Here is a 20,583-nt window from a genome sequence, read left to right on the forward strand (position 1 = left end):
ATTCACATAAGATGTTATAGACATTCCAATAAACGAGTTCTCTTGTTTGCTCTATACGACTTAATTTTGTTTAAAAAGTGTCGGTGCATTTTACCCCACCGGGGCATCGTACCACACTATCCCCTACCTAGCGTACAATATAAAACCTTTTGCAAAACAAAAGTCTCAACCAACGGAATGACATGTTCCTGCTGCGAGGAAACACGTAAGGTAGTGGAGCTGCTTTGTTTGCTCGTCCTGCACAGTTCATTCAAGCGGATGTAAGTAGTCAGAGCGCAACAACTGCGGCCCGAAAAGGTTCACGGCAAGCAAAGCGGCAAATCAGCAATGAGCAGCAATTTTCTCCATTACTGCACTTATTTTCTGAACGATTGCCTTCCTCGGAAGTCACCTGGGGCAAGGAGGAGGGGGGTTGGATGTTCCGGTTGCATACATGATGATGGATTGACGATGAGGTTGCCGAGCTTCCCGCTTTCCTTGTGGAAAACCGAGTCTCCGAGGATGGAAGCTGCAAATTACCTTTTTTCATTTGAATAATGGTAAATATTGTTGAAATTATGGTAAATATTGTTTTTGTACCTTAAGCTTGGAAGGAAATGCTTAAGGGTTGGGGTGGAAGAGAGCATGGAGGGGGGGATGGATGTCGACCTTTGATCTCTTGTTCGAGCGACATACTGTAACGATATGGAAGCAAATCAACTCACATATGGGAAACCGTTTAGGAAAAACTGAAGTTGCACAAGAGAAGAACAAACCCGGAAAGGAAGCAACGTAAACGTAAGTACAGACCATCCCTGGGATTTGACGGATGTTGAATGAAGTGTGACGTGTCGGCCAAAGAAAGGTACGGAGGAGATGGAAAGGTTCATCCCCTTTCCCAGGTGTGCTCCACTTTTCCAACCCCGAACGTGGGCGGAAATATCGTGGAAGGTTACATTTTCATTTCGTCTGCAGCAGCCGTGCGCTATTTTCTTTTTTCCGGCTGATGAATGAACTGATTCCGAATGGAAATGAGCTTGCCTGAGGAGGGACAACGAGGGGGGGGGGGGGGGGAGTGGAGGGCCTTGAAGAACTGCTGACTTTGCTGCATACGTTTACCATTTCATTTGCCATTCATCATTTATCCTTGACGAAAAAGGGCGGAACTGAAGTCAAAAAGCATCAACTTAAAAAAAACAAAACAAGAAAAAAAGCACTCACATATTCGTAGGCAACAAAACGACACACAAATGCTTAGTGGGCTGTAAAACAATGGAGGGAAACACAAATGTGGCTCAAATTGGATAAAGAGGATGATTCGTTTTCTTGCATTTGCTACTCGGTTTGTGCTTTCCTTGGTCTGTTGTTTTTAAATTACCGCCACTCATCGGATGAGTGACGGATGAGTTTGAGCGGATGGTTTATTTTGCTTGTGTGTGTGTTTGCGCATTTTTTTCCACCAACAATGGTAGTCTCCACAAGGACTTTCATATCCCCCCACCCGGAAACCTAACGGCGCGGGATGGAAATTGAAGGAAAACAGCAGCCTTTGATGAGTTTTGCTTCGGCAGACACGAAGTAGAAAACGGAAAGGCTTTGGCAAAATGTCTGCGTGGTTCATTAGCGTTTTGCAATTTATTTTATTTCAGTTTTGTTGGCTTATGGTCCATCCAAATAAGGACTATAGATGTGCTTAAGGTAGAAACCATGGCATCTAGCGAATTTTTCAGTTGACTTATTTGAATTAAGTCATTTGCAGATTGCATAACTTTTCAAAGCCCACATGGTTTACTGTTTTATACGATCTGGAATGTGTAAAACACACGTTTACGATACAAATAAGCTGCAAAGGGTTACTTCTGCGCTTGTTACTAGAATTAACCAAAAGAAACAAGAAAACTCGACAGTTCAATTTTAAAATCAAAATGGAATCAAAGCTTGACCAAGTATAAAAAAGATCCATAAAGTCTCATTCGACATCAATTAACACCTATTTGACTTAAATTTGTTTACTTTACAACATATTTCATTGCATATGATTTCTTATCTTATGTATGGAGTTTTGTTTACTTCTCAAGTACTTTGTATGTTTGTAAACCTGTACCTTTTGTACGTCTTCTATGATTTACTAACACATTTATTTGATTTATCAAATCGGTAAATTATCTTCAATTAAACAAATCTGATTTTTTCAATTGGTAAAATAAGTGTTTGACTTTCATAATATCTGTTTTCTACTATTTCAATCGTTTTTGTTATAAAGTTTGGTTCGTCATGTAGTGACCGGCAGGATAAAGAGCCCACCTCGTTTTGGTTTATATTTTCCCTCAATTTTTTGTTTCTCAATCCAACCCAATAAACTGCAAGCCGTTTTTGTATATTGTTTTACATATTTTTTTTTGCTTTGTAAATAATGTATTAAAAAACAGTATCAATGTGATACTAGAAAACTCAAATGATTCAAACACTTTTACAGTTTCTCATAATAATGTTCATATTGACAATCTTCAACGTTATCTGGTTATGTTTTCTCCTTTTATTTATTTCTCCTTTTGTTTAACGTTGATATGTCTGTTTGTTATCTGTTACCGTTTGTTACCTGTTTGCATAGTTAACTATAGTAATGCATTTTGTTAAAATGTTTCCTATTTTCTTATCCTTTCATGTGTCATTTTTGTTACTAGTTTGATTTACAATTTCACGTAAATGCTACAACTGTTAAGTCACAGGGTTTGATAAGGCGATTGGTGGCAACGCTTTGATGTAGTGTCGACCTTCGGACGCGTCGCTAATTGGACCATCGCAAGACGTCTTAGCTGCGGGAGGGGCGGCGACGGGAAGCAGGAAGGCTTTAGTCGCATTGGAATCGATGCCGTTGGAAATCGGTATATTGGCGTGTCATCACCGATCTGGAGGCAACCAACCGGTCTTACCTCTCCTCGGGGCTCCTTCCCACCACCAAAATCACCGTGTGTTGGCGTGAGGGTTTTCACGGATTGTATTTTTCCGTTTTCCGCCATTTTCCCTGCCCGTACTTTCACGTTTGCGTTCGGATGAACGGTGGTAAAGTACTCTCAGGACGACTGTCAACACCACCTTCCGCTGGTCGCTGACCCAACACACCCTCCCGCACACACACAGACACACACATCCATCTGCAGTAGCGTAATGCGGTTGATGAGATAAATCTCGATTTAATTGTTAGCAAGTAACCTCAACCACGCACGCTACACGCAAGCGAAGTGCATGTGCGAAGGGATCGTTAGGATTACCTTCCCCTCCACCTCTCCTTCCCTTCACTCCCCCTCTGTCACGGATGCCTTTCCCGAGGGAAAACGACAACCTGACATCAAAAACGTCGACAGCCGCACCGGATGACCGGATTGCATCATTAGAGGCCCCGTCGTCGTCGCCATCGTCGTCGGTCTGGTGAAAATCGTCACCTTAGCAACCGGAAAATGTGGAAAAGGACATATCATGCCTGAGTATCGGTGGCGTGACTTGGAACTGGCGATTGCTAATAAGATTGTATCGTGCGGAGGTTTCCTAGTGCACCGGGGTTTTCCCCCCCGGAAGCTTGCGTTTTTCCCTCACGCACGTTTGTGTGTGTGTGTGTGGAGAAGCTAAACCTGTCAAAAGGAAGGGGAAATATTACGAACCAACGCGTAATGATATCATCAAAGGCGGGCTTCACAAAACGAAGATCATCTGTACCGGCGTTCGGAAAAGCGCAGTGGCCTTTTGAAGCGTACACCGGCCCCTCCTCCCTCTCCTTCTTACAAAGTATATGCAACCTGATATCACCTCCCTTTTCCACCACTGCTCCGACACGCCGGAACGAACGGAGGCCGGACAAAAGGCAGTGATTTCTTGTAAGACGATACTAATTGACGATTGGAAGGATTCGTTTGCAATCAAAATGACCGGCCAGTTGCGATGGCCAGTCGCCCCCCCCCCCCCCCCCCCCCCCCTCCCCGCAATCCCTCCCCTCGGGTGAGCGCATCTTCGAATCGGTTTGGACGGGAAACGGAGCAGAAATTGTGGCCGCGCTTCAAATCAACCCGTAATGATGACAACTGAAACCAGACGACACGCAGGTACGAAGCGGGGGGGTGGTCGGGAGGTTGTGGAAAGTCAAAACCCCTTCCATCCCCGGTTGCCAACCGGGGGCAATCAATCAAAACCTTCCCCGAACCGTTGCGGGGCGTTCGGAATCAATCAAATCAACTCGCCAACTTTGTGTCTGATAAGGAGGCGTCTTGGTTTTTACTTGGTTTCCCCTCCTGCTGGAAAATTTTCCGCAGTAAAACGTACCCTGATGCAGGGTTGAGAGTCCTCTCCGATATTTTTTTTTTGCGGGTAATGTTCCGGTATGTGTTTCTTGGCCACCCTTGGGATTCCGGTTTGCATGTCCTTTTTTTTCCAACTCCACACTCAATGTATGCACACAACACTCGGCACACACGCACACCTACCCGGGTCGCCCGTGGTCCTCTCCACGGTAACCGCAGAGTGTAATTTCTTTAAAAGCTTCCCGATACCATTTTTATCCTTTTTTTGTGTTTTTCCTCCCCGTTCCAGGTCGCATCCTTTTTACGGGGATCGGTTACTTGCTAAGCGTTTTATGTCATCCCCGCTCGCTGCCGGGGAAAATTTGGGAGGTAGGCAGACGGGTTCACACACCGGACGAAACTGGAACACGTTTGATTTACATTTCATCAGCGAGTGGTGCGATGAAAGCCAAGGAAACCGCTTGTTGTGGGAAGGGAAGTCAAAAAGGACAATTATTTGCATGCATGTGGAAAGCAACGAGGGGACGGGAGGGGTGGCAAAAAAAAGGTAGAAGGGGGGAACTCAAACGGACAACCCTTAAAAGGAAGCGGTCACTACGAAATCTCTTTGTTTTCTTATTTATTTGATTTGTCCAAATTTGGACTTTATTTCTGCCAAGCGTTTGGGGTGGAAAAGAAAAACCCCGAACCTTTTTCCCATCGGCAATCCCATTACCCCCAGTGGCCCCAGGCAAAACGGTGGACGGTTTGAAGTTATTTTTATATTTTCCTGATTTATGCACAATCCTTTCCGCAAACACCCGCACGGGGGCCCGGCTTTCCTTTGGTGAGCGTTCATTTTTTCCCGGATTCACTTTGAACTCACCGTAGGTGTGTGGCGTTTCCTCTCGAACCACCCGCTCGTTCCTCGGGGGGCGAAATAAAAGGATTTCAACACGATAAGGAACGATAAGAGAGGAACTGCTTTGAAGCGGGACACTGTTTGCCCGAGGGCCAGTGTCTGCAATTCCGTGCTCCCGTTCTTTGTACTTGGCGAACAATCGGGAAAACAAGTGCTTAGCAAATACCCTTGCCCTTATCGCGCCGGTGAGGGGGTGAGGGGAAAGATGGGTTGGGGGAGAAACAGATACATTTTGATAGCTTTCCTCTGTTGGAATGTTGATACCATGCGCTAGCTTTCGAAGGTTCGAACCCATCTGTTTAGATATTAGGGGAAGTTGAGGCAGTATGCACGTTTTCAAGATAAATATTTTGAAATATGTTCCACACTGACACACATTTTTTTCATAATTATTGAACATTATTTCCAGAACTACTATTTCCAAACGTTTTCAAGATTGTTTTAAAATGTATTCAAGAATAAGAAAGTCTTTTAAAATAGTTACAGAACAAAAATTGTGCGAACTACTTTTACCAAATGCTGGAAAAAATTCGAAATATATTCTTGAAAAGTAGTTACTGCACAAAAATGGTAAGACATTTTTGAAATATATTCAAGAAGTTAGCAAGTAATAGCTAGTGAAGACATGAAACATAGCTTGAACTATTTTGCCAAACGTTGGTAAAATTTAGAAATTTACTAGAGAATAAAAAAAAGAATTCAAAATACTTGTTGACCGAAAATTGTCAGAACGTTTGAACGCAGAATAGTCACAGAATGAAAATTGTTAGGACTACTTTTTTCCAAATGTTGGCAAAATTAAGAAATATATCCAACTTAAATTAGGAAATATTCCTAAATATATCCTTATAGAAGAGTTACTGCAGAAAAATTGTAAGACATTTTTTAAATGTAAACAATAATAAGAAATTCATTTCTAATAGTTACTCAACACATCAAAAATAACTTGGACTGTGTTTCCAAACAGTAGTAACATTAAGAAAAATATTACAGAATAAAACAATATTAGAATAGTTGTTGAACGAAAATTGTAAGAACGTTTGCCAAATTGTTTTGAAAATATTTAAGAATGAGAAATCTCAAACTTGTTTTCAACACCACACAAAATATTAGTTGAACGCGAAGGTGAATTTACCGTGTAGAAAAAGATTGATCGTCTCCACAATTCAGAGATAAGAAAAATCATATCATATTTAGTATCGTTCTGCTGACTATGTCAACTGTTCATAGCATATTATGAAGTTGTGCTAACAACTGTATTTCGTGAATATTTCCCCCCCTTTTTTACATTTTTTAGTACTTTTTTGTAGCTGTCTGATTTAAAATGCAAGAAATAAAAGTATACACCTTTTCAATCATTCAATAAATAAACTTTTTAGTGCCACAACAAATATTTTTACTGTAAAAATGTATAATTGAAAGTGTGTGTCACTTTTAGCAAGATATGGACATTATTATAAGCTTCAGGCAACAGCCTTTCAACCTAATTCTCTCTGATGATAATCTTCTGCATTTTGCATAGTGCCCCACTTTACCCTAATACAAAGCTACAGCTTACCGAGGTGTTAATATCCGATAGCGATTCCCGGCAAACTGTCGTGTGTCGATGTGTTGTTCCATTATCACTGCCGGTTGACCTGTGTTTAATTTTCCATTACGTTTTGCCAACACAAGCGTTAGCTTTCCTTTCCCTTCCCTTCCGTTCAGTGCTTGACCCTGCGCGCCGGTTCATTAACACCACGCCGACGAAAAGCCAATTTCCCATCCATATGTCACCGAAAAACGTTTCGAAAACCGGTTTCCCATTTTTTTGTTTTTGGTTAAATGTTGGTTTTGGTGTTCGGAAGTCTATAATTTGTGCAATTCCAGCTGCAGTGAATGTCATCTGTCATTGTTGTCGACGTTTGACGGGTTGTGGGTGAGTTAATCGTTTTTGTTTTCCTCTCGACAGACGGTTAGAACGTCGATTTATGTTTGAGAGTTCGAGTAGGGAAAACACCGATCGGAATTGTTTCACACCGGGAAGTGTTCTAACTTTTATCCGTCCGTAATCTGTTGTTTTCCGCCGCGACAAACGTATCAAATGTTCCCCAAAAAAACAATCTTCCCCGGTACAGCTCATTAGGGCACACTTCCGCCGTCAAACCCGGTTGGATTGGCGTGGAAAACAAACGAGAGCGCGGAAACGATTAATCGCCACGGTGGAAACTTCCGGAAGTGCGCGAGCGCGCGCGCCCAAAACGCTAATCGGGCATCCCAATCGCGATTGGTAAGCGAAGGAAGCAAAAAGCAAGCGGGAAAAAGCCCGTGCCGACAGATGCAGATTGTTTTAGGCCGCGGTTTTCCCGGTCTAGCCGCGTTGTTTGATTTGATTCGTTCGCTCCTAATGACATGTTAAACGGGGAAAATTCACACCTTCCCGCGGGCGGCACAGACGACAAACAGAAAAGGGAATATACACACAAACACACACGGAGAATAAATTATCGCGTTTACGAAGAAAAAACAAAGAGAAAAAGGAGGAAGGAAAACCACCGGTTCGGAAAGAATGATTCTATTGATTACGACTGACGGGACGGAAAACAAAACAAACTGCAACTAGGAAAGGGAAGGGGAAGGGGGAGGTGATGCAACTTGCACGGCCTCCTATCCTGCTAATGAGCTTCGCTATGTCATTACCCGTACCGTACCGTTCCGGACCCTTTTGCCGGAGCGAAATGAAGAACGGAGCGGACGCTTTTCATGTTCGGGGTGAAAAAGAACGCGAAGAAGCGATTTCGCTTCGACCAACTTCTTTTCCAACAGCGTCGGTACCACTTAGCAGATGAACAACAGCGCGACCGGCGGAGAAGCTGTTGCAGTTTTAATTAAACAACAAACCCTTCTTTCGCCCGCAATAAACCCGTTGTTGGGGGATAGTTTGCCGCTCCGCACGGAGATGTCGTTGTCATCGTTGTGTCACCTTCATCAATCATCTCTTCATCGAGAAGGCAGCTTTCATAAGACTCCTTTATCGTATCGCTCGGAGTGAATTTGAAAGGACATCGTGCAAGAGTTGGCAAACAACTTAGGTTGTCTTTAGAGTTTTGGTCGCAAAGATCATGAATCTTTCTCGAATGAAGCAGAGATAGCTTTTCCTGAATGACAGTTAATTTAATTTGGTTAAAATTGATTATTTCATTTGAAATACCCGTAATAGTTAAAAGGTGATATGAGATTTGCAACTTTTGGATGTTTTGTAATAAAATAAATCTTATTATCATAAGCTTAATGTTTCTGCTAACATATCACTTTTCTATAGCATCACATTATCAGTTTTATCTTTGATGCCGAGTAGGAACATGATGAACAACATTTTTTTAAATTGTTTGCTTTTTTCTAATCTTCTTGAGTAGATTAATGAACATATCTTTGGCAACATAACCATGTCGAATTTTGGAGACAATTTCCTAATTCTTTTTGGTTTTTATATTGTTTTTCGAAGTGGACTTTTTATGTTATTTTTCGTTTATCCGTTTATCGTTTATCATGAACTTTGATATCTGATTTATCGTTTTAAATAGTCTTGTTTTCGCCGGACCTTTTCGTATGATTTTAAATGCCTTCGGGGCTCCAGGAAAACCATGTTGATCTATTTAAGTAATTTTGCTCATCGCCGTGGAAATTGTTCAAAGTATTTAATAATTTGAGAGTGAGAATTCAAATGTATTCTGTGGTCATGAAAAATCCAAATATCATAAGGTGGTAGTAGATTAGATTTGTATTTGTTAAAATCGAAGCAAAGTATGACAGAAAACGAAGAAAAGTTTTAAAAAGAGTAGTATTTAACAAGTCCGCTCAGTTTAGGGTTTGGAGACCATACAAAAAGAAACAAGGGCTTTTTTAATCTTGTTTAGATTATTAAACTTAATATGATGAATTTCTAAATTTTCGTTTAAACAAACATGTAAATAGTAGAAATTGTTATTCGTTTTTGGATATGTAAAGGAATTGGATAAAAATTTAAAGAACTTGTTCCCACTAAAAAACATGAACATGAAACATGTATAAAGATACTTAAAACACATAAAATTGAACCTAAATATCGATTCCATGCACGAGTAGTAAGCAAACAAGTTTTCAGTTTAAGGGGACGGAGAATGATGTGAAAATGTTTTCAAGATACTTTTCGTTACAATAATATCAAGTTTTCCAAAGAAATAGTTAGCTTTTACACCGCTTCTGTGCTAAAGTTGTAACTCATTTAAGCAACAATTTTCCGAGCTTTCGTAAAAAATCACTTGATTCCATTTGATTAGCTTGATGCAAAACTGAGGTCTACCTAATCCTTTTCCTTATATTAGTCATGACATTTGACCCCTCCGGGCTTTAAAATACCCATAGTTTGCTTTTCGGCGTCCAGTGACGCTTAGAGGAGGTTTAAACTAAACATTTGACACTGCCCCAAGACGATGACGTTGCAATACTCTGTGTATCTTTTTTTGTCACTTGGGTATTGTTTTCTCCACTGCATCCAAACCCTCACCCAAGGTTCTTCGGTTGCCAAATTCTTCCAAATTCGAGAGTGTCAGACAAGGCGTCTATAAACGGGTCCGCTTTCTTTTCCCCGGGAAAACGGAACAACGGGGCAGGAAGCGGGATACCAGCCAACTCATCACGCTCGTGTTTTTAATTGATCATTAATTTCCGCCTGACACACGTTTCGGGGGGGGGGGAGGTCGGTGACGTTTTGCTTGTTTTCGCCTCTCCCCGCCCCGCCTGTATCCTTGCGGGAAGTGGAAAGGATTCTTTATATCCCTGCGGTTTGTAACAGAGTGCGAGTGCTGTTGACGACGTCCTAGCTAAAGGATAGGGAGAGAGGGAGAGAAAAAAGGACCTCGGGAAGGGTTAACGAGGCTGACGGGGGTGGGGACTCTGTTTTATGAAGCGCGTCGAAAGGTTCATCGCTTTATGCGCTTGCGGTGGTGAATTTAAACGCACCCCCCCCCGCTTCCACCGTTCGCCTGGTTCGGGAAAAACAGAGCGCTCTGGTAATCGTCAACGGTGTCATAAATTATGTTTTGACTTGGGCAAAACCCCCACCCCGCCCGCTCGCTTCAACCCATCGTTTCCAACATCCATCTCACTAATCACGGGAACCCCTTTTTCCGGGGGGTTTTGGTTTTTATGTAGCCACCAGCTTCCACCAGTGTGAGTTGTCGAAGACTCTTCCCAAAAAACCGCACCCAAAAACTGATCAAAAATGTCCCCAACTCCCCCACAAAAAAGGGGGGGAAAAGGGTGTCTGTCACGTTCACAATCGAAAACACAAACGATAGGGATTTTCCTAAGAGGGTAGGAAGCGGTAGGGGGGTAGTGTCCAACGGTAGGAACCGAGTTATGAGTGGAAGTTATGTTAATCAAACATAATGACTATTAAAAACCATTTGCTTCCAACAAAAACCTAACCTCCAAAACGGTGCTCTGTAGTACAGACGACACTTAAAACAGGTGATGGGTAGCGGGGGCGGGTGGTGCGAGGCGGGAAATAGTTTGACTGCAACGGTAAGTTAACGATTAAACGGGGGTTTATGTTTAGGTGTGTTCATCAAATTAGCTACATCCCTTTTCCCGGATGGATTCCGCAAGGGCCGAGCTCTCATTTAACGAGGTTACAGGTAACGAGGGAGGTACAGTTACTAGTAAGCATGCCGATTAATGATGCTTTGGCCATGAAACGCTACCGCTCCAGGAGTAGACTTTTCCTTAAAAAATGAGGAACACCAACTGGAGGCTACAACACACCCCAAACACGGGGGAAAGGGGGGTGGGGAAATGGTTCTGTTTGCTGCGGTGGTGGTGGTGCGGGACACGACAATCGTAAAACATCTTTTACAATGCTCACAACTTAATGGTACCGTTTTGCCCATTTCAATCTCAATTTCAAAACTGCGTTAACAACAACGACACACACCCCGGGGACGTGAGAAGGGGGAGGGGGTGGAAGAAGCAGCGAGGAATGTCTTAATTCGCCCTCCCGGGCGTCCAACACCACGACAACCAACGGCGCGTCTCCAAAGGCAATAAAACCGAACGAGTGAATTTCCTTTGCAGCCTTTTGCTTGTTTTGTTTTCCTCTTCAGTAGGGAAGGAGAGTGGGATGAGAGGGGTGGGGAGGGGGGGGGGGGGGGGAGCATTTGGGATATAGGAAGCCCAGATATTATGCATATCCAGTTTACGCTTTTTTCTTACTCCTAACTCCAATGTTAAGTTGTTATCAATCAGCATTATCACACACGTACGCACAAATCGAGCCGAATCACAACTTGCGCACAGTGGTTAGAACGTGATCTTTTACTGGGGTCGGTTTATACGAAAAGGTTTGATTTGGAATCACCGTATAAAATGGACCTGCTCAAGTACCGAATGTCTATCTCTGAGCTAGAGCACAATAAAGCCCTTCACAGTCCTGCCAAGTTGAGAAAAGCCAAGGGCAAAGCAGTACAAATTCCATCCGCTTGTCCCGAGCCAGGCTCGTGAAGCAAAACTGTGAAGGGGATAATACTGAAAACAGCAAAGTTTAAGTTATATTCACAATAATTGTTTTCGCTTTATAGAATTGTTTTTTGTTGATAAAATTGATAACAAACTTGTAAACTATTACCTTGAAACGCAATACTATAAATGATGATAGAGAAGGTGCTAATACGAGCTATGAATTTGGCTCAGAAAAGTAGCCTGACCATATAAAAAGATAGGAGGTGCAACCCAAAATAGAACCTAACTGGAAGAGATCAGCTGATTTTTCATTCGAAGCTGTGCCAGCACACTGACCCCTAGGTTACAAATAGCGTTTGCTCAGGAAAAACATGTATTTTTTAGATGTACAAAACTAATAAAATGACCATCTTTTTGGTTCGCTTCAGTAAACATTCAACAGAAGATCAGGTTTTTGTTTCATTTGGTCAGTTTGGAAAATGCTTCTAATGTATTTTATTTTCAATTTTAAAGTTCAACTGTTTAGAGCTAGATGCACGTTGCGCTAACGTGATAAAACAAACGATTCAACTGTAATGTAGCTAATTTTATTTCTTAAATTTTGCTATCGCTTTTAAAATTATTTTAATTCATTTTATATACCTGGTCAAAAATATCAAATAAAGAAGAGAAGATTCAAAAGTTCAACTTTGACTTTGTTCCATGCTTCTAGGTGATATTGATTCGATGTGTGATAACACTGATGCCTCCTTATACCACTTTTATGTATGATTAAATGCAATTTTGCAATTGGAGAACATTTTCAGAATCGAATGACTAATCATAAAGACGGTTACGAAAAAAGGATATCTGCCGCGAAAACGCTCTAACCACTGACCACTGTGCGACCGGTCGGTGGTTTTTATTTTATTTTGTTCATGTGTCCCAAACCCCGGAGTTCGGGAGGACCATGAAGGCTGAAATGATGACGATGATGATGATTTGAATAAACATAGCCTGTTTTTCCGGCCCATCCTTCCCACCCGGAATTCCGAACCGCGAACGAATGGCGCACTCCCAATCAATTTGTCAGTCGCCAGAAACACGACGCGCAGGCACGTACTAAAAGTCTGCCCCCTCCCCCGTCCCAAAAGCATAGGAGAGAAACAAGTGATGCCGAGTGGATGAGGAAGAAACAAGGAGAGAAACATAAAAAAGGACGATACTTTTCCGTCGTCCCTGGTTTTTTTTTATTATTTCGTTTCATAATAGAAAGTCAATATTTGGCTATTCGCAAAAGGTTACGTATGCAGACAACCTGTTTTTCCGCCCTAACCCTCCCCAACCCCTCCTCCTCTCGAAAGCCCCCAGGATGCTCGGCACTCGGATCAAAGTGCGTATCCCGAGGAAAAGCAAAAGAAGCGAAACGACAACGGAAAGGCGCTCGAAATTGAGGAATTTGTCTTCCCGATTGCGTTTACTGTTTTATGTTTAAATGTTTTTTATCTTCTCTCTCCCCCCTCCCCCTTCTTCGGCTTCCGCCCGAGACGAAGTAGTAGAAATGGCGAAAGAAAAGAAAACCGGCAACAAATCGTGAGTGCATGGCAAACATCATAAAAATGGATTTGATCGTCATTCGGACGATGGCGATGATGGTTGATGATGGTTTTTCTGGAGCTCTCTAATCCACCCCCTACCAACCAGCACCTTCTCTCCCCTTTCCCCATTGCTTGGATGGGCAGGAAAAACATAAAATTTTCCCATCCCTTTTTGAGCGTCGGTTCGGTTTTCAGCCTTCCTTCCGTTTAGCATGCACTCCACATCGTTACACACTCATGCACACGCAACAGTAGCACTCCTTCCTTGCATTCCCTCCCCACCCTCTGTCTGCCACACCCGTTGGTCGCGAAATGTAATTTATTGCTCGCTCGCATTATATGATTTGATGGAGCGTTCGAGAGACGTTTTGTGACTGGTTTTTTTTTGGAGGCTTGCAGGCTTCTGACCTTCTCTCTCTCTCCCTCTCTGTTCCGTGCCTCAAGCCTCGGTGGAGAGGTGGGTGAATTTAATTTCTTCTACTTACTGCCCAACTATCGAAACATCTCGAGGAGCAAGTGCGGATGACGATGACGACGGAGATGATGATGATGATGTGCCCTTGTCTGGGGGCGAGGGGATGGCGAGAGAAGGCTGGCGGGCCCTCGAAACGGATCGGTCGGTCCAGAGGGTCGAGGGTTTTACGAGCTAATAAAATCATGCATTCGTCTGCCTGGCATAAATCCGTGCAGCTTTTCCGGTTGCAGTGCAGAAATCGAATCGAAACCGGAGAGCTGACTGATTTTTGGGCATGGGGGAAAGGGAAGGAAGGGAGAGGTTTTCCGGGTGGCCTCAGCCGGCCAACATTTGTGCAGTTGTATATTATTTTCACGCACTTTTACGGCCAACAATCAATTTTCGCTGACTAGTTTTTCCAACCCTGTTTCGGGCCTAACACACGCGCACTCACACACACACACCTCCACTTACAATAAGTTGAATGTGTGTTTGAATGCGCCGACCGATGGGGGCGCCCGGTGGAAACTAGAATGTTTTTTACTACCTTTTTCCCGGCATCCGGCATTGGGGTATGTTTTCCTCCCAAAGCCATAGGATATCCTTTCGCTGAACCCCCGTTTCAACAACACTAACATAATGTTAGAATGGGCAATAGTTTATCCCTTTGGCAGTGGCAATAGTTTATGTTGGCAGTGATTTTTCGTTCGTGATTGAAAGCGAAATTCAATTGGAAACCCTTTTCCAAAGCGCCAATGCAACACGGGATACTAAAATCGTATAAACAGTTTTACACTGACATAAAGATGCTATCATTGTATGCAATACTTGACTTTCGATTAAATTAAACGCAATCGAAACTTCAAAACAATTCAAACCTCTTTTAATACAGAATCAGTTTAATGTTTAGTTTAATTGGTAACATTAAATATTAATAGAAATACTTTAGTTTCACGTATAACATTTTAGTTTGGTATGTAAACAAAAAAAGACGGTTCAATAATAAGAGATTAGATGTGATAAGATAATAAAAAGTAGGTAAAGAATAATTAAATTACTTACTGTGCATCTGTACGATAAGCGTAAACAAAAGAAGCCGTCAAAGATGCAAAAAAGTAAGCAAGTTTTCAGACAAAAAGGCAGAAATGTCTTACAAGCAATGTTGAATCAGAGTTTTCATATCTAAATCTACCTGTAGATGAAAATTAAAGCAAACAAGTTTAATGAAGAGCTCGCAGAAGCGGTTTACATTTATTAATGACTTTTAGTAAACTTAATTTGTCGGTAGAGCAACCAAAACTTTTCTTTAGACTTACGTACTTCATAGGAAAATATTAGTTTTTCTTCGGGTTTAGATCAAAAGCTACACATACAACGATGTAAAATAGCAGTGTGATAGTTTTTGGAACAATTTTCTCGACTCGGCAGAGCTGCGAAGGGGTTTAATAAGAAAACAAGTATTTTTAAAAACCCTGCAATTGCTCCTAATACTAACCTTAAACTTATCAAACAAAAATAAAGACATAAGCAACTAACAACTTATTACAAAACTAATAAAAAAGAAAATAATAAACAACTAACATACTGACCACTAAAAGAATATATTATTGGACAATGAATTTAATAAGTAGTCCTGCTTTGTTTGGCATTTGGTTTCATTTGTATACTTGCTAGTGAGAAAAAGTGTTTACGACTTTTTTGTTTTGCCATGAAATAATTCACATTTAATGACGACGTAGACTAGACCTTTAGTGCATCAGTATGTTTGTAAAATATAATGTCAATATTTTTGTTTTAATTTTAAATTACACAATTCAAAAGTACCCTTTGATTTATATTTATTTCAATCTGAAAATAGTTATAAGAAGAAGAAAACCAATGATAAAATTTTCTCTAAAGTTAAGTCCATCTTCATACTGTATGACACCTTTCCAGAGAGACATTAGCACACATCCAATCACCTCCCCTTGGAAGGGCTTTCCCGGAGCGGTTTCGGGAAATCTAATTGTGCAACGTATTTTATTCGGCATAGGAAAAATGGGAAAGAAAATTACGGGAACGAGGTCGTTAAAAGGAAACTAGGTAGCGTTTTACGTTTGAAGGAGTCAAGAAGTAGGCAGCACTAGGTGGGGGAAAATGGGTGAGTTTGTGTGTGTGTGTGTTTGGCAGGAAATCGAAATAATGTGACAAGTTAAAAAATCACTCCATTCCGGCGTTGCAGATTGCTTTATTTGTTCGTTGCCCTGCTGCGGTTGTGCCGGAAACAATTTGTTACAGGGTCCAATGGCTTTTTCCACTTACAAACACACACACACACACACGCTCGAGCGCCATTGTGCAGCCGTTAAAATTGTCACCCTTCGAAGGAACTTGTCCTCGTCCAGTCGTCGTCTTTAGCCATCGGAACGGTCAATTTCGGTTCGCCATTTAATCGAATCATCTTCATTGAACTCATTTGTCTCCCCCAACCAAACCCACGGTTTTCCCCGTTCCTCTTGCCGTGACAGTTTTTTTTGTTTTCCACACCACCCCCAACGGGTATCGGGCTACGGAAGAAAAATCCTCCTCTAACCGTTTAAACACCGGTCGACAATTACACGGAGATAGATCGGACTCGCTCGAGTTGGAGTGAAATCCTTCCCCCCTTCCGGTCTCTCCTACACCCCCCGAGCCACCCAAAGGTCGTCCTTTTTGCGTCCTCCCCGCCGTCATTTTCCCGAGGCAGGATAATTGACATTGATTTGACCATTAAGGATACATTGGTCGGCCTCACCGATCAAACCAGCGTGCCGATGTATATATTTGGTTTTATTTCTCCCTTTTCCTCCTTCACCCAAACCATCTCTCGTTCCCTCTCTCCCTTCTTATTTACTCTTGTAAGTGTGGCATTTATTTGTTGCGTTATGGGCTTTTTGTTTTTTCTTCTCCTTCGTGCAGTCCTTCGCACTTCCGATACTCCAAGGACCTTCCTTCGTCCTTCTGGACGAGACCCCTTCTCCCACACACTGTCGGAGGATTGCTGTAATCGTAAAAATATATAGCCTACCTATGGGCACCTACCCTGAAGATAGTTATCTTCCATCGGATGCACTTCTAACATCATCCTTAGTAATGATGAACAGAGAAAGAGAGAGAGAGAGAGAGAACAAGGTGGAGATGGAAAAAACCACTGCACGTATGTATTAACATTTGATTGCGCCATCCGGCATCGAGCGTTTTGATTATCGGGGTTGTGTTTCCCTTACGACGACGAGAATGTCCTCCGCGCAAAAACGGTTCCAAGCGGAACGCACGCTTTATAGGCAAACAAGAATTTGAATTTTACAATCCTGCTGCAGCAAGGGGCAAACGGAGGGGGGGCCTGGCTTTATTGCACTGGCTGCTGCCGGTCGGAATCGGAAACGGTAATGGATGGGATCGGTTAGATTGAAGTGCGATTGCATCTGTCTGCGGGGCAACAAAGAGTGCCTTTGTTCGCGTTTTGGTTCCCGAGGCGGGAAAAAGCGTGGGTGGTTTGATGGGTTCGATAGCATGCGTCTTGTGAGTCATGTGTGCTGTTTCCTACTATTCTACTCATTGCTGGACGATTGTAGGCCTGAGTTTATTTTTGCAGACACAAGAGATGAAATTAAAATAGTAAAACAAATTAAAACAGGAGAGTCAATATTCGAGAATTTGTTTTGCAGGTTTAAGGTCAGCCAGGCACTGACTTAATTGAAAACTGAGAAAGATTTATGGAGAACGTACCTAGAAGTGACATAATTTTAAAGCAATACGTAAAACACTAGAAAGAATAATGTTCTGAAGAGGATAAAACTTATACTTAAGCTTCAGAAAAGGAAACGAATTATAAAACAAAACGAGACAAAATGAACCACAATTTTAGTTCTGTCAAGGTTTAATCAAAGTAATTAATCACCTCAGGTCTGATAACTGACTTTCTAGTAACTATGCTATAAATAATGTAGAATAAGTAGTATAACCCAATGCCAATGGCCTTTGCAGATCAAGTAAAAGCAGACTAGAACTGTAAATAGCACACATTTGAACTTCAGTAAGATTTTAGATTGATTAAATTCTTTGCATAGCTTTTAAATACAACCTAGCATTGCTATTATTTTCTAGTTTCATTAACTCCTCTGTACGTGGATAACAATTAACTATCTAGTCAAAGAAGTGATCCTTATATATTTTTTACGATCATTTCTCTCAATAATACTCAACAATAATCAAAGATCTTTAGGGTATCTCTAGATGTAACAAACAAAAATTTGATACTAATAAAAATAAAAACTCAAGTATAAACTTAATTTCAAACTTCTAATCCAAATTTGTTGTAAAACTCCACTCAGTAAAAGTAGACATCCACGTTAGATTGAAGCCGAAGCAGTTGGTTTTTAGTTGAGTCTTAATGATCAAAAGAGAAAAACAATATTTTCTACTGTCAAGTTAATATGTTCACTACTTGGAGAATTGTACACTTTTTTTTACGAATTAAAACTCAAGCAAGAAGCTATACATGTAAAAGAAAAATTTCGGAAGGAGTGTTGTTCATTGCAAATGGATTTAGACTTACAATAGAATTTTCTTTTAAAAAAGGAATAAAGGAAGAAAAAGGGAGAAAAGATGAAAAAATGTCTTATCTACATTTAGAAAACAGATCATAAAACCATAAAACCAAAATAAACACTATCATTGTACATTCCTGGCATCTTTTTTATAGACGAAGAAGGCCGTTAAAGAAAAAAGAAGAAAAGAAACCAATAAGACAGCTGTAGAAGTTAATATTCATCAACCTTTTGAATATTAACTATAGAATACAGGATAAAAAAACTGTAGCACATAAAAAAAATCTATGTCTGACACAAATAATCGTCACTGAGCTGCCTTTTTCCTGAACAGTTTGTAGTATTTTGCACATATTTATGAAAACGATTCAAAAGTTCTTGGAGAAACAATCCACGGTTTACCCATCTAGCAAACTACACATGTTTTCGAATCAACCCTTATGATGTTATGTTGTGCATTTTGTAAGGGAATCGATGGATGTTTTAAAAATAAAAAAATCAGTTAAATAAAAAAAGGCATTTAATTAAATTACGACTCGCTCGGTCAACTGAAGTTCAGGGAAAGAGTTCAAAGGACGGACCGAAATCGCTGCGACGGTGCGGATTGTGTCCCTGCCGGCCTAATGAGAACGCCAGCTGGACACCGGATCATCAGCATCATCCGGTGTCATTCCCACACCTTTCCCCCCTACCGAGGTCGTGGTTGAGGTGGTTTGCTAAAAATCACCACATATGACACATGATTTCCTGAGCGGGTGGAGGGGAGGTTAAACCGGAGCCGCTGCGGTAAACGATATACGAGGCCGTATGGTTGAGCAGAGTGACCATCCCATCCGTGTTGTTGCTTCTGTTTTTACTTGTTTGGTTTCGCTTAACCCTTTTCGCACTGGATGCCGCCGCAAAAAGAGGGTTGTCAAGCACTCGTTCACTTAATGGTGGCGTGAGGACGAGGGCTGGGTCCGAGCGGGGGTCCGACATAGGAAAAGAAAGAAGTGTGGGCGAATGCAGTTGGAAGGGTTCGTGTGTGTTCTGGTGGACGGTGAATTTATTTTCTACGCCCGTGCGTTCGTCGCTTGATGATGCTAATGGTTAACCGAATCCTTTGATCTTTTTACCTTTTTCCGCCCTTTCGCACGGAAGCGGTATGTTTGTATGTGTCAACGCGGTTGCGGTGTGTCTCGGCCGCACCTTTGACTGGGTAATTGTTCATAAATGAAGGACCACTCGACACATTCTTCTGCGCCTCGGCGGCCACACACGCGGGGGAAATTCAATTGAACCGCAGGATCTCGCGCTGGAAGATACCTTCATCGTACGGCCCTTCCGGCGCGTCACGCTGGACGGATTCCGGATCGCCGGTCGCGCGTGTGTGTGTGTGTGGTCATTTATGCATCGCTAAACAGCTTAATTAATCATTCACAGATTCCGATCCCCATCCCAGCAGGATCTGCTTCACTTCCGGTGGAGAGGAATGTGAATCCTTACCGCCATTTTTTCAGCCTTACTTGCTCGTTTTTGGCTCATCACACATGGCGGAACACACATCATTTACTCGCGCTTAGCTACGGCGAGAGCAGTGCTAGTTTCTGTCAACATTTTTACATTATTTTGGTTTTTAAATGTCTCTTTACATCAAGTGCGATTAAGCAGTTTTCAAATTGATGTTTTAGCGCTTATAAAAGCTAGATTTTAAACATTAAAACTCTGCATCAACGGAAAACCATTATTCGATACGATTGCTAATGGCTACTGTACGGTTTTATTTTATTTTTTTTTAAATATAACGTACAAATAAATCATGTAATGGAAAGAATCGTTCCTTTAAGAAAATTATAACAATAGTAACATAGCAAGGGGAGAAGTCATTTAAAACAAATGCAAAATATGGAAAACAAAGAGTTAAAACACAATAGTCCTTAAATGACTATAACTAAACAAACATGATAGTTCAGGATGAACTAAGCACGAAAAAAGGCGATGAAAGTAATGAAAAAGAGGATAATATATCGTGCAGTTTATTTGATCACTTGATTAAAAGCTGCTTATTGAAGAAATTGTAAGCTAGTAGTATGATATCATCATCTTATAATACCTGATTAATTAAAGATATTACGCAAATTCAAAAACAATTTAATGTCAATGATATGACATTTATGAACTCAAATATTACAATTTGTGCAAGCAGTTAAGCGTCGAAAAAACCAACAAACATGTTGACTGCCACGTTAACTTATTCACGGGTGACAACAGTAATAAACATGAGCCCTTTACACTTATATAATAGTGCGAGTATATAGTATAAAGCTATTTTAACTACAAAAATGTATCCTTTAAG

The sequence above is a fragment of the Anopheles ziemanni genome, chromosome X, assembly GCF_943734765.1.
Source record: "Anopheles ziemanni chromosome X, idAnoZiCoDA_A2_x.2, whole genome shotgun sequence".
In the NCBI taxonomy this organism is placed as follows: Eukaryota; Metazoa; Arthropoda; class Insecta; order Diptera; family Culicidae; genus Anopheles; species Anopheles ziemanni.